Below are 15000 nucleotides of genomic sequence, written 5' to 3' on the forward strand. Positions count from 1 at the left end.
CAATGAGGTCACTCCCTTTCTGTCCACTAATGGAGTTTTGGCCGTGGATGTATTTCCTCCTTCTCCTCCCTGTCACTCTTAATCACAATAAAACTCCTGTAGAGTCTCCTAATGGTTTGTTTTACAATAACTTCATTAACAAAGAGCTTTTTATACACAAGACATTTCCTAATGAGTGAACCTGGGCTCGGGACCCAACCATACAATGCTGTCTCCTCCACATCCATTCCTCCCCACCCGAGTCACTGCCTGACTCCACCCCAGGAAGGGGTGTAGGGTGGACGTGTCACGGTCTGGTTCCCCCTCGTTCACCTGGGCTATGACCTGATGGGCCCTGGTCAAAAGTAGGGTAGGCAGTAGGGTTCTATTTGGGACACAGTCCTGGTCCGGTCCAGGCTGGGCACCACCAGGCTTCAGGCAGGGTGGAGCTTTAGTTTCCCCCTTGAGGTTCATTATATCTGGGCTCTAGTAGGGGCCCTCCGCTTCCAGGGACTTCCAGACTCATAGAGCTAGTGTTCGTGTGTGTGTGTGTGTGTGTGTGTGTGTGTGTGTGTGTGTGTGTGTGTGTGTGTGTGTGTGTGTGTGTGTGAGGGGACTTCCAGGCTTAATGATCCAGGATCTATGGCCAGGGGCCAGCACGCAGGGCCAGGCTGTGGGAGAGGAAGGCTGGGTACAGGGAGCAGACTGGATGGGGACTGCTGGTGCTCAGTCTCTTTCTCTAACACACAAACCCATGCAGGAAGGCAGAGACATAGATAGTTATTTATGCCACCTGCTCTATATCCAGGTCCAATGTTAACCCCGGCCACAGGAACACCAGGGGATAAACCCCACAGCCAGAACAGGAAAGAGAGACTAACAACTATTTAACTATTCAACCCAGGAGGAGCCAGCCAAGCTAGCCGAGCCAAAATGACATTTTTGGGGCATTTACCTGGAAATACGCTTTTAAATCACTTTTAAATAGTTCTGAAAGTGATCCCTATAGGCCTGTTGTCCGTACATACACATAGTGAGCATTACCCAGGGTTCATTAAGAGCACGCCCCCCGTCACACACTCATCCTGCTCTGTTTGTTTTCTCTCTTCTTTTCCTCCTCCTCTTCATCCTCTCTGTCTGGTGTTCTCCTCCTCCTCTTCATCCTCTCTGTCTCTGTTGTTCTCCTCCTCCTCTTCATCCTCTCTGTCTCTGGTGTTCTCCTCCTCCTCTTCATCCTCTCTGTCTCTGGTGTTCTCCTCCTCCTCTTCATCCTCTCTGTCTCTGGTGTTCTCCTCCTCCTCTTCATCCTCTCTGTCTCTGGTGTTCTCCTCCTCCTCTTCATCCTCTCTGTCTGGTGTTCTCCTCCTCCTCTTCATCCTCTCTGTCTGGTGTTCTCCTCCTCTCCTCCTCTCTGTCTCTGGTGTTCTCCTCCTCCTCTCTGTCTGGTGTTCTCCTCCTCCTCTCCTCTTCTCTGTCTGGTGTTCTCCTCCTCCTCTCCATCCTCTCTGTCTCTGGTGTTCTCCTCCTCCTCTTCATCCTCTCTGTCTCTGGTGTTCTCCACCTCCTCTCCATCCTCTCTGTCTCTGGTGTTCTCCTCCTCCTCTTCATCCTCTCTGTCTCTGGTGTTCTCCTCCTCCTCTTCATCCTCTCTGTCTCTGGTGTTCTCCTCCTCCTCTTCATCCTCTCTGTCTGGTGTTCTCCTCCTCCTCTCCATCCTCTCTGTCTCTGGTGTTCTCCTCCTCCTCTCCTCCTCTCTGTCTCTGGTGTTCTCCTCCTCCTCTTCATCCTCTCTGTCTCTGGTGTTCTCCTCCTCCTCTCCATCCTCTCTGTCTCTGGTGTTCTCCTCCTCCTCTCCATCCTCTCTGTCTCATGTGTTCTCCACCTCCTCTCCATCCTCTCTGTCTCTGGTGTTCTCCTCCTCCTCTCCATCCTCTCTGTCTCTGGTGTTCTCCTCCTCCTCTCCTCCTCTCTGTCTCTGGTATTCTCCTCCTCCTCTCCCTCCTCTCTGTCTGGTGTTCTCCTCCTCCTCTCCATCCTCTCTGTCTCATGTGTTCTCCACCTCCTCTCCATCCTCTCTGTCTGGTGTTCTCCTCCTCCTCTCTGTCTCTGGTGTTCTCCTCCTCCTCTCCATCCTCTCTGTCTCTGGTGTTCTCCTCCTCCTCTCCTCTTCTCTGTCTGGTGTTCTCCTCCTCCTCTCCCTCCTCTCTGTCTGGTGTTCTCCTCCTCCTCTCCTCTTCTCTGTCTCTGGTGTTCTCCTCCTCCTCTCCATCCTCTCTGTCTCTGGTGTTCTCCTCCTCCTCTCCTCTTTTCTGTCTCTGGTGTTCTCCTCCTCCTCTCCATCCTCTCTGTCTGGTGTTCTCCTCCTCCTCTCCTCTTCTCTGTCTCTGGTGTTCTCCTCCTCCTCTCCATCCTCTCTGTCTGGTGTTCTCCTCCTCCTCTCCTCTTCTCTGTCTCTGGTGTTCTCCTCCTCCTCTCCATCCTCTCTGTCTGGTGTTCTCCTCCTCCTCTCTGTCTCTGGTGTTCTCCTCTCCATCCTCTCTGTCTCTGGTGTTCTCCTCCTCCTCTCCTCTTCTCTGTCTGGTGTTCTCCTCCTCCTCTCCCTCCTCTCTGTCTGGTGTTCTCCTCCTCCTCTCCCTCCTCTCTGTCTGGTGTTCTCCTCCTCCTCTCCTCTTCTCTGTCTCTGATGTTCTCCTCCTCCTCTCCCTCCTCTCTGTCTGGTGTTCTCCTCCTCCTCTCCTCTTCTCTGTCTCTGGTGTTCTCCTTCTCCTCTCCATCCTCTCTGTCTGGTGTTCTCCTCCTCCTCTCCATCCTCTCTGTCTCTGGTATTCTCCTCCTCCTCTCCCTCCTCTATGTCTGGTGTTCTCCTCCTCCTCTCCTCTTCTCTGTCTCTGGTGTTCTCCTCCTCCTCTCCATCCTGTCTGTCTCTGGTGTTCTCCTCCTCCTCTTCATCCTCTCTGTCTGGTGTTCTCCTCCTCCTCTCCTCCTCTCTGTCTCTGGTGTTCTCCTCCTCCTCTCTGTCTGGTGTTCTCCTCCTCCTCTCCTCTTCTCTGTCTGGTGTTCTCCTCCTCCTCTCCATCCTCTCTGTCTCTGGTGTTCTCCTCCTCCTCTTCATCCTCTCTGTCTGGTGTTCTCCTCCTCCTCTTCATCCTCTCTGTCTGGTGTTCTCCTCCTCCTCTTCATCCTCTCTGTCTCGTGTTCTCCTCCTCCTCTCCTCCTCTCTGTCTCTGGTGTTCTCCTCCTCCTCTTCATCCTCTCTGTCTGGTGTTCTCCTCCTCCTCTCCTCTCTGTCTGGTGTTCTCCTCCTCCTCTCCATCCTCTCTGTCTCTGGTGTTCTCCTCCTCCTCTCCTCCTCTCTGTCTGGTGTTCTCCTCCTCCTCTCCTCCTCTCTGTCTCTGGTGTTCTCCTCCTCCTCTCTGTCTCTGGTGTTCTCCTCCTCCTCTCCATCCTCTCTGTCTCTGGTGTTCTCCTCCTCCTCTCCCTCCTCTCTGTCTCTGGTGTTCTCCTCCTCCTCTCCTCCTCTCTGTCTCTGGTGTTCTCCTCCTCCTCTCCCTCCTCTCTGTCTCTGGTGTTCTCCTCCTCCTCTCCCTCCTCTCTGTCTGGTGTTCTCCTCCTCCTCTCTGTCTCTGGTGTTCTCCTCTCCATCCTCTCTGTCTCTGGTGTTCTCCTCCTCCTCTTCATCCTCTCTGTCTCTGGTGTTCTCCTCCTCCTCTTCATCCTCTCTGTCTCTGGTGTTCTCCTCCTCCTCTTCATCCTCTCTGTCTCTGGTGTTCTCCTCCTCCTCTTCATCCTCTCTGTCTGGTGTTCTCCTCCTCCTCTTCATCCTCTCTGTCTGGTGTTCTCCTCCTCTCCTCCTCTCTGTCTCTGGTGTTCTCCTCCTCCTCTCTGTCTGGTGTTCTCCTCCTCCTCTCCTCTTCTCTGTCTGGTGTTCTCCTCCTCCTCTCCATCCTCTCTGTCTCTGGTGTTCTCCTCCTCCTCTTCATCCTCTCTGTCTCTGGTGTTCTCCACCTCCTCTCCATCCTCTCTGTCTCTGGTGTTCTCCTCCTCCTCTTCATCCTCTCTGTCTCTGGTGTTCTCCTCCTCCTCTTCATCCTCTCTGTCTCTGGTGTTCTCCTCCTCCTCTTCATCCTCTCTGTCTGGTGTTCTCCTCCTCCTCTCCATCCTCTCTGTCTCTGGTGTTCTCCTCCTCCTCTCCTCCTCTCTGTCTCTGGTGTTCTCCTCCTCCTCTTCATCCTCTCTGTCTCTGGTGTTCTCCTCCTCCTCTCCATCCTCTCTGTCTCTGGTGTTCTCCTCCTCCTCTCCATCCTCTCTGTCTCATGTGTTCTCCACCTCCTCTCCATCCTCTCTGTCTCTGGTGTTCTCCTCCTCCTCTCCATCCTCTCTGTCTCTGGTGTTCTCCTCCTCCTCTCCTCCTCTCTGTCTCTGGTATTCTCCTCCTCCTCTCCCTCCTCTCTGTCTGGTGTTCTCCTCCTCCTCTCCATCCTCTCTGTCTCATGTGTTCTCCACCTCCTCTCCATCCTCTCTGTCTGGTGTTCTCCTCCTCCTCTCTGTCTCTGGTGTTCTCCTCCTCCTCTCCATCCTCTCTGTCTCTGGTGTTCTCCTCCTCCTCTCCTCTTCTCTGTCTGGTGTTCTCCTCCTCCTCTCCCTCCTCTCTGTCTGGTGTTCTCCTCCTCCTCTCCTCTTCTCTGTCTCTGGTGTTCTCCTCCTCCTCTCCATCCTCTCTGTCTCTGGTGTTCTCCTCCTCCTCTCCTCTTTTCTGTCTCTGGTGTTCTCCTCCTCCTCTCCATCCTCTCTGTCTGGTGTTCTCCTCCTCCTCTCCTCTTCTCTGTCTCTGGTGTTCTCCTCCTCCTCTCCATCCTCTCTGTCTGGTGTTCTCCTCCTCCTCTCCTCTTCTCTGTCTCTGGTGTTCTCCTCCTCCTCTCCATCCTCTCTGTCTGGTGTTCTCCTCCTCCTCTCTGTCTCTGGTGTTCTCCTCTCCATCCTCTCTGTCTCTGGTGTTCTCCTCCTCCTCTCCTCTTCTCTGTCTGGTGTTCTCCTCCTCCTCTCCCTCCTCTCTGTCTGGTGTTCTCCTCCTCCTCTCCCTCCTCTCTGTCTGGTGTTCTCCTCCTCCTCTCCTCTTCTCTGTCTCTGGTGTTCTCCTCCTCCTCTCCCTCCTCTCTGTCTGGTGTTCTCCTCCTCCTCTCCTCTTCTCTGTCTCTGGTGTTCTCCTCCTCCTCTCCATCCTCTCTGTCTGGTGTTCTCCTCCTCCTCTCCATCCTATCTGTCTCTGGTATTCTCCTCCTCCTCTCCCTCCTCTCTGTCTGGTGTTCTCCCCCTCCTCTCCTCTTCTCTGTCTCTGGTGTTCTCCTCCTCCTCTCCATCCTCTCTGTCTGGTGTTCTCCTCCTCCTCTCTGTCTCTGTTGTTCTCCTCCTCCTCTTCATCCTCTCTGTCTCTGTTGTTCTCCTCCTCCTCTTCATCCTCTCTGTCTCTGGTGTTCTCCTCCTCCTCTTCATCCTCTCTGTCTCTGGTGTTCTCCACCTCCTCTCCATCCTCTCTGTCTCTGGTGTTCTCCTCCTCCTCTTCATCCTCTCTGTCTCTGGTGTTCTCCTCTCCATCCTCTCTGTCTCTGGTGTTCTCCTCCTCCTCTTCATCCTCTCTGTCTCTGGTGTTCTCCTCCTCCTCTTCATCCTCTCTGTCTCTGGTGTTCTCCTCCTCCTCTTCATCCTCTCTGTCTCTGGTGTTCTCCTCCTCCTCTTCATCCTCTCTGTCTGGTGTTCTCCTCCTCCTCTTCATCCTCTCTGTCTGGTGTTCTCGTCCTCTCCTCCTCTCTGTCTCTGGTGTTCTCCTCCTCCTCTCTGTCTGGTGTTCTCCTCCTCCTCTCCTCTTCTCTGTCTGGTGTTCTCCTCCTCCTCTCCATCCTCTCTGTCTCTGGTGTTCTCCTCGTCCTCTTCATCCTCTCTGTCTCTGGTGTTCTCCACCTCCTCTCCATCCTCTCTGTCTCTGGTGTTCTCCTCCTCCTCTTCATCCTCTCTGTCTCTGGTGTTCTCCTCCTCCTCTTCATCCTCTCTGTCTCTGGTGTTCTCCTCCTCCTCTTCATCCTCTCTGTCTGGTGTTCTCCTCCTCCTCTCCATCCTCTCTGTCTCTGGTGTTCTCCTCCTCCTCTCCTCCTCTCTGTCTCTGGTGTTCTCCTCCTCCTCTTCATCCTCTCTGTCTCTGGTGTTCTCCTCCTCCTCTCCATCCTCTCTGTCTCTGGTGTTCTCCTCCTCCTCTCCATCCTCTCTGTCTCATGTGTTCTCCACCTCCTCTCCATCCTCTCTGTCTCTGGTGTTCTCCTCCTCCTCTCCATCCTCTCTGTCTCTGGTGTTCTCCTCCTCCTCTCCTCCTCTCTGTCTCTGGTATTCTCCTCCTCCTCTCCCTCCTCTCTGTCTGGTGTTCTCCTCCTCCTCTCCATCCTCTCTGTCTCATGTGTTCTCCACCTCCTCTCCATCCTCTCTGTCTGGTGTTCTCCTCCTCCTCTCTGTCTCTGGTGTTCTCCTCCTCCTCTCCATCCTCTCTGTCTCTGGTGTTCTCCTCCTCCTCTCCTCTTCTCTGTCTGGTGTTCTCCTCCTCCTCTCCCTCCTCTCTGTCTGGTGTTCTCCTCCTCCTCTCCTCTTCTCTGTCTCTGGTGTTCTCCTCCTCCTCTCCATCCTCTCTGTCTCTGGTGTTCTCCTCCTCCTCTCCTCTTTTCTGTCTCTGGTGTTCTCCTCCTCCTCTCCATCCTCTCTGTCTGGTGTTCTCCTCCTCCTCTCCTCTTCTCTGTCTCTGGTGTTCTCCTCCTCCTCTCCATCCTCTCTGTCTGGTGTTCTCCTCCTCCTCTCCTCTTCTCTGTCTCTGGTGTTCTCCTCCTCCTCTCCATCCTCTCTGTCTGGTGTTCTCCTCCTCCTCTCTGTCTCTGGTGTTCTCCTCTCCATCCTCTCTGTCTCTGGTGTTCTCCTCCTCCTCTCCTCTTCTCTGTCTGGTGTTCTCCTCCTCCTCTCCCTCCTCTCTGTCTGGTGTTCTCCTCCTCCTCTCCCTCCTCTCTGTCTGGTGTTCTCCTCCTCCTCTCCTCTTCTCTGTCTCTGGTGTTCTCCTCCTCCTCTCCCTCCTCTCTGTCTGGTGTTCTCCTCCTCCTCTCCTCTTCTCTGTCTCTGGTGTTCTCCTCCTCCTCTCCATCCTCTCTGTCTGGTGTTCTCCTCCTCCTCTCCATCCTCTCTGTCTCTGGTATTCTCCTCCTCCTCTCCCTCCTCTCTGTCTGGTGTTCTCCTCCTCCTCTCCTCTTCTCTGTCTCTGGTGTTCTCCTCCTCCTCTCCATCCTCTCTGTCTGGTGTTCTCCTCCTCCTCTCTGTCTCTGTTGTTCTCCTCCTCCTCTTCATCCTCTCTGTCTCTGGTGTTCTCCTCCTCCTCTTCATCCTCTCTGTCTCTGGTGTTCTCCTCTTCCTCTTCATCCTCTCTGTCTCTGGTGTTCTCCTCCTCCTCTTCATCCTCTCTGTCTCTGGTGTTCTCCTCCTCCTCTTCATCCTCTCTGTCTGGTGTTCTCCTCCTCCTCTTCATCCTCTCTGTCTGGTGTTCTCCTCCTCTCCTCCTCTCTGTCTCTGGTGTTCTCCTCCTCCTCTCTGTCTGGTGTTCTCCTCCTCCTCTCCTCTTCTCTGTCTGGTGTTCTCCTCCTCCTCTCCATCCTCTCTGTCTCTGGTGTTCTCCTCCTCCTCTTCATCCTCTCTGTCTCTGGTGTTCTCCACCTCCTCTCCATCCTCTCTGTCTCTGGTGTTCTCCTCCTCCTCTTCATCCTCTCTGTCTCTGGTGTTCTCCTCCTCCTCTTCATCCTCTCTGTCTCTGGTGTTCTCCTCCTCCTCTTCATCCTCTCTGTCTGGTGTTCTCCTCCTCCTCTCCATCCTCTCTGTCTCTGGTGTTCTCCTCCTCCTCTCCTCCTCTCTGTCTCTGGTGTTCTCCTCCTCCTCTTCATCCTCTCTGTCTCTGGTGTTCTCCTCCTCCTCTCCATCCTCTCTGTCTCTGGTGTTCTCCTCCTCCTCTCCATCCTCTCTGTCTCATGTGTTCTCCACCTCCTCTCCATCCTCTCTGTCTCTGGTGTTCTCCTCCTCCTCTCCATCCTCTCTGTCTCTGGTGTTCTCCTCCTCCTCCCCTCCTCTCTGTCTCTGGTATTCTCCTCCTCCTCTCCCTCCTCTCTGTCTGGTGTTCTCCTCCTCCTCTCCATCCTCTCTGTCTCATGTGTTCTCCACCTCCTCTCCATCCTCTCTGTCTGGTGTTCTCCTCCTCCTCTCTGTCTCTGGTGTTCTCCTCCTCCTCTCCATCCTCTCTGTCTCTGGTGTTCTCCTCCTCCTCTCCTCTTCTCTGTCTGGTGTTCTCCTCCTCCTCTCCCTCCTCTCTGTCTGGTGTTCTCCTCCTCCTCTCCTCTTCTCTGTCTCTGGTGTTCTCCTCCTCCTCTCCATCCTCTCTGTCTCTGGTGTTCTCCTCCTCCTCTCCTCTTTTCTGTCTCTGGTGTTCTCCTCCTCCTCTCCATCCTCTCTGTCTGGTGTTCTCCTCCTCCTCTCCTCTTCTCTGTCTCTGGTGTTCTCCTCCTCCTCTCCATCCTCTCTGTCTGGTGTTCTCCTCCTCCTCTCCTCTTCTCTGTCTCTGGTGTTCTCCTCCTCCTCTCCATCCTCTCTGTCTGGTGTTCTCCTCCTCCTCTCTGTCTCTGGTGTTCTCCTCTCCATCCTCTCTGTCTCTGGTGTTCTCCTCCTCCTCTCCTCTTCTCTGTCTGGTGTTCTCCTCCTCCTCTCCCTCCTCTCTGTCTGGTGTTCTCCTCCTCCTCTCCCTCCTCTCTGTCTGGTGTTCTCCTCCTCCTCCCCTCTTCTCTGTCTCTGGTGTTCTCCTCCTCCTCTCCCTCCTCTCTGTCTGGTGTTCTCCTCCTCCTCTCCTCTTCTCTGTCTCTGGTGTTCTCCTCCTCCTCTCCATCCTCTCTGTCTGGTGTTCTCCTCCTCCTCTCCATCCTCTCTGTCTCTGGTATTCTCCTCCTCCTCTCCCTCCTCTCTGTCTGGTGTTCTCCTCCTCCTCTCCTCTTCTCTGTCTCTGGTGTTCTCCTCCTCCTCTCCATCCTGTCTGTCTCTGGTGTTCTCCTCCTCCTCTTCATCCTCTCTGTCTGGTGTTCTCCTCCTCCTCTCCTCCTCTCTGTCTCTGGTGTTCTCCTCCTCCTCTCTGTCTGGTGTTCTCCTCCTCCTCTCCTCTTCTCTGTCTGGTGTTCTCCTCCTCCTCTCCATCCTCTCTGTCTCTGGTGTTCTCCTCCTCCTCTTCATCCTCTCTGTCTGGTGTTCTCCTCCTCCTCTTCATCCTCTCTGTCTGGTGTTCTCCTCCTCCTCTTCATCCTCTCTGTCTGGTGTTCTCCTCCTCCTCTCCTCCTCTCTGTCTCTGGTGTTCTCCTCCTCCTCTTCATCCTCTCTGTCTGGTGTTCTCCTCCTCCTCTCCTCTCTGTCTGGTGTTCTCCTCCTCCTCTCCATCCTCTCTGTCTCTGGTGTTCTCCTCCTCCTCTCCTCCTCTCTGTCTGGTGTTCTCCTCCTCCTCTCCTCCTCTCTGTCTCTGGTGTTCTCCTCCTCCTCTCTGTCTCTGGTGTTCTCCTCCTCCTCTCCATCCTCTCTGTCTCTGGTGTTCTCCTCCTCCTCTCCCTCCTCTCTGTCTCTGGTGTTCTCCTCCTCCTCTCCTCCTCTCTGTCTCTGGTGTTCTCCTCCTCCTCTCCCTCCTCTCTGTCTCTGGTGTTCTCCTCCTCCTCTCCCTCCTCTCTGTCTGGTGTTCTCCTCCTCCTCTCTGTCTCTGGTGTTCTCCTCTCCATCCTCTCTGTCTCTGGTGTTCTCCTCCTCCTCTCCTCTTCTCTGTCTGGTGTTCTCCTCCTCCTCTCCATCCTCTCTGTCTGGTGTTCTCCTCCTCCTCTCCTCTTCTCTGTCTCTGGTGTTCTCCTCCTCCTCTCCCTCCTCTCTGTCTGGTGTTCTCCTCCTCCTCTCCTCTTCTCTGTCTCTGGTGTTCTCCTCCTCCTCTCCATCCTCTCTGTCTGGTGTTCTCCTCCTCCTCTCCATCCTCTCTGTCTCTGGTATTCTCCTCCTCCTCTCCCTCCTCTCTGTCTGGTGTTCTCCTCCTCCTCTCCTCTTCTCTGTCTCTGGTGTTCTCCTCCTCCTCTCCATCCTGTCTGTCTCTGGTGTTCTCCTCCTCCTCTTCATCCTCTCTGTCTGGTGTTCTCCTCCTCCTCTCCTCCTCTCTGTCTCTGGTGTTCTCCTCCTCCTCTCTGTCTGGTGTTCTCCTCATCCTCTCCTCTTCTCTGTCTGGTGTTCTCCTCCTCCTCTCCATCGTCTCTGTCTCTGGTGTTCTCCTCCTCCTCTTCATCCTCTCTGTCTGGTGTTCTCCTCCTCCTCTTCATCCTCTCTGTCTGGTGTTCTCCTCCTCCCCTTCATCCTCTCTGTCTGGTGTTCTCCTCCTCCTCTCCTCCTCTCTGTCTCTGGTGTTCTCCTCCTCCTCTTCATCCTCTCTGTCTGGTGTTCTCCTCCTCCTCTCCTCTCTGTCTGGTGTTCTCCTCCTCCTCTCCATCCTCTCTGTCTCTGGTGTTCTCCTCCTCCTCTCCTCCTCTCTGTCTGGTGTTCTCCTCCTCCTCTCCTCCTCTCTGTCTCTGGTGTTCTCCTCCTCCTCTCTGTCTCTGGTGTTCTCCTCCTCCTCTCCATCCTCTCTGTCTCTGGTGTTCTCCTCCTCCTCTCCCTCCTCTCTGTCTCTGGTGTTCTCCTCCTCCTCTCCTCCTCTCTGTCTCTGGTGTTCTCCTCCTCCTCTCCCTCCTCTCTGTCTCTGGTGTTCTCCTCCTCCTCTCCCTCCTCTCTGTCTCTGGTATTCTCCTCCTCCTCTCCATCCTCTCTCTCTGTCTGGTGTTCTCCTCCTCCTCTCCCTCCTCTCTGTCTCTGGTGTTCTCCTCCTCCTCTCCATCCTCTCTGTCTCTGGTGTTCTCCTCCTCCTCTTCATCCTCTCTGTCTCTGGTGTTCTCCTCCTCCTCTTCATCCTCTCTGTCTGGTGTTCTCCTCCTCCTCTCCATCCTCTCTGTCTGGTGTTCTCTTGTTTTATATATACTTTCTGTATGTTTTCAGGTTTGAGAACATAAACCATTGACAACCATAACAATATAACATCCCCAGTCCTTTACCCCCCCCCCCCCCCCCTCCACACCCCCCACAGGGCATCAGACAATGACAGAAACAAACCAAAAATAAGATAAGATACAGAAATATAGTATAACATGAATCAAATAAAATTGGTGTCACAAAAACAATAACTATTTGCAACCTGTAGCCACGGACACAGGACATAACTGTCTCTACAGAGGAAACAGTAGTGATTCTCCACGGCCAGTTGAAACAGCATCTGACCTACCACAGATCTCTTTTAAGTGTTACTGTAAAGACTGGGGCTGTTGGTGAAGTATTGGACATCAGTTAGAGTCATCCACTATTTATACAGCCCGGCAGCACAGCACGCCTCCGCTGAGCTGAAGAGACCCCGTTCCCCTCTCTACTAGGAGGACAGAGACCCCGTTCCCCCTCTCTACTAGGAGGACAGAGACCCCGTTCTCCTCTCTACTAGGAGGACAGAGACCCTGTTCCCCTCTCTACTAGGAGGACAGAGACCCCGTTCCCCTCTCTACTAGGAGGACAGAGACCACGTTCCCCTCTCTACTAGGAGGACAGCGACCCCGTTCCCCTCTCTACTAGGAGGACAGAGAACCCGTTCCCCTCTCTACTAGGAGGACAGAGACCCCGTTCCCCTCTCTACTAGGAGGACAGAGACCCCTTCCCCTCTCTACTAGGAGGACAGAGACCCCATTCCCCCTCTCTACTAGGAGGACAGAGACCCTGTTCCCCTCTCTACTAGGAGGACAGAGACCCCGTTCCCCTCTCTACTAGGAGGACAGAGACCCCATTCCCCTCTCTACTAGGAGGACAGAGACCCCATTCCCCTCTCTACTAGGAGGACAGAGACCCCGTTCCCCTCTCTACTAGGAGGACAGAGACCCCTTCCCCCTCTCTACTAGGAGGACAGAGACCCCATTCCCCCTCTCTACTAGGAGGACAGAGACCCCGTTCCCCTCTCTACTAGGAGGACAGAGACCCCGTTCCCCTCTCTACTAGGAGGACAGAGACCCCGTTCCCCCTCTCTACTAGGAGGACAGAGACCCCGTTCCCCCCTCTACTATTAGGACAGAGACCCCGTTCCCCTGTCTACTAGGAGGACAGAGACCCCGTTCCCCTCTCTACTAGGAGGACAGAGACCCCGTTCCCCTCTCTACTAGGAGGACAGAGACCCCTTTCCCCTCTCTACTAGGAGGACAGAGACCCCGTTCCCCTCTCTACTAGGAGGACAGAGACCCCGTTCCCCTCTCTACTAGGAGGACAGAGACCCCTTTCCCCTCTCTACTAGGAGGACAGAGACCCCGTTCCCCTCTCTACTAGGAGGACAGAGACCCCGTTCCCCTCTCTACTAGGAGGACAGAGACCCCGTTCCCCTCTCTACTAGGAGGACAGAGATCCCGTTCCCCTCTCTACTAGGAGGACAGAGACCCCGTTCCCCTCTCTACTAGGAGGACAGAGACCCCGTTCCCCTCTCTACTAGGAGGACAGAGACCCCGTTCCCCTCTCTACTAGGAGGACAGAGACCCCGTTCCCCTCTCTACTAGGAGGACAGAGACCCCGTCCCCTCTCTACTAGGAGGACAGAGACCCCTTTCCCCTCTCTACTAGGAGGACAGAGACCCCTTCCCCCTCTCTACTAGGAGGACAGAGACCCCGTTCCCCTCTCTACTAGGAGGACAGAGACCCCGTTCCCCTCTCTACTAGGAGGACAGAGACCCCGTTCCCCTCTCTACTAGGAGGACAGAGACCCCGTTCCCCTCTCTACTAGGAGGACAGAGACCCCGTTCCCCTCTCTACTAGGAGGACAGAGACCCCGTTCCCCTCTCTACTAGGAGGACAGAGCCCCATTCCCCTCTCTACTAGGAGGACAGAGACCCCGTTCCCCTCTCTACTAGGAGGACAGAGACCCCTTTCCCCTCTCTACTAGGAGGACAGAGACCCCGTTCTCCTCTCTACTAGGAGGACAGAGACCTCTTCCCCTCTCTACTAGGAGGACAGAGACCCCATTCCCCCTCTCTACTAGGAGGACAGAGACCCCGTTCCCCTCTCTACTAGGAGGACAGAGTCCCCTTCCCCCTCTCTACTAGGAGGACAGAGACCCCGTTCCCCCTCTCTACTAGGAGGACAGAGACCACTTCCCCCTCTCTACTAGGAGGACAGAGACCCCGTTCCCCTCTCTACTAGGAGGACAGAGACCCCGTTCCCCTCTCTACTAGAAGGACAGAGACCCCGTTCCCCTCTCTACTAGGAGGACAGAGACCCCGTTCCCCTCTCTACTAGGAGGACAGAGACCCCGTTCCCCTCTCTACTAGGAGGACAGAGACCCCTTTCCCCTCTCTACTAGGAGGACAGAGACCCCGTTCCCCTCTCTACTAGGAGGACAGAGACCCCGTTCCCCTCTCTACTAGGAGGACAGAGACCCCGTTCCCCTCTCTACTAGGAGGACAGAGACCCCGTTCCCCTCTCTACTAGGAGGACAGAGACCCCGTTCCCCTCTCTACTAGGAGGACAGAGACCCCTTTCCCCTCTCTACTAGGAGGACAGAGACCCCGTTCCCCTCTCTACTAGGAGGACAGAGACCCCGTTCCCCTCTCTACTAGAGGACAGAGACCCCTTCCCCCTCTCTACTAGGAGGACAGAGACCCCTTTCCCCTCTCTACTAGGAGGACAGAGACCCCGTTCCCCTCTCTACTAGGAGGACAGAGACCCCGTTCCCCTCTCTACTAGGAGGACAGAGACCCCTTTCCCCTCTCTACTAGGAGGACAGAGACCCCGTTCCCCTCTCTACTAGGAGGACAGAGACCCCATTCCCCTCTCTACTAGGAGGACAGAGACCCCATTCCCCTCTCTACTAGGAGGACAGAGACCCCGTTCCCCTCTCTACTAGGAGGACAGAGACCCCGTTCCCCTCTCTACTAGGAGGACAGAGACCCCATTCCCCTCTCTACTAGGAGGACAGAGACCCCGTTCCCCCTCTCTACTAGGAGGACAGAGACAGTCACTCCTTATTTTGGTACTTGTCCTCATGATGTGTGGAGCTGCCAAACCCACTCACCCTGCCCATGTAATGAGCCTCGGTAATTAAGGGAACATAGACAGATGTAGGGAACGCACACACACACACACACACACACACACACACACACACACACACACACACACACACACACACACACACACACACACACACACGGACACACACGGACACACACACACACACACACACACACACACACACACACACACACACACACACACACACACACACACACACACACACACACACACACACACACACACACACACGCACACACACACGACCAGGGGTATTTCCATCACACAGTCTCCTCTGTGCTGTGTGTTTGGTGACACGGATCACTCAGTGGGTTGTGGATTTACGGCCTGGCTGTGTGAAGACGACTGGGTCACTCAAGCGGGTCCAGTGAAAACGTTTGCCCAAGACCACATGAAAATATATACGTCCCCCCCCTCCCTCCAGACGTGACTCAGCAGTCCTATGACACAATTCATAATGCGCACTGGAGAAACAAGACCGAAGAAAGCCCAGGTTCTTTCCCTCTTTCTCCCTCGTTCTCTCCCTAATGTTGACCAGGATGAGGGGACGTCTCGCCCTCTCTCTTCTCCCCATCTATTTCCAGCCCTGTCCTGTCCCATGCTGTCCCCATCTCTTTCCAGCCCTGTCCTGTCCCATGCTGTCCCCATCTCTTTCCAGCCCTGTCCTGTCCTGTCCCATGCTGTCCCCATCTCTTTCCAGCCCTGCCCTGTCCCATGCTGTCCCCATCTCTTTCCAGCCCTGTCCTGTCCCATGCTGTCCCCATCTCTTTCCAGCCCTGTCCTGTCCTGTCCCATGCTGTCCCCATCT

The 15000-nt window shown here is 54.8% G+C and overlaps 1 protein-coding gene across 1 annotated transcript in view; it reads left to right on the forward strand.

Annotated features, from left to right (window-relative positions):
• The window catches only part of LOC129864882 (ELKS/Rab6-interacting/CAST family member 1-like), a 169715-nt gene that overhangs the window by 87260 nt on the left and 67455 nt on the right, over positions 1–15000 (forward strand). The window lies entirely within an intron of this gene.

This window comes from Salvelinus fontinalis, chromosome 11 (genome assembly GCF_029448725.1).
Source record: "Salvelinus fontinalis isolate EN_2023a chromosome 11, ASM2944872v1, whole genome shotgun sequence".
NCBI lineage: Eukaryota > Metazoa > Chordata > Actinopteri > Salmoniformes > Salmonidae > Salvelinus > Salvelinus fontinalis.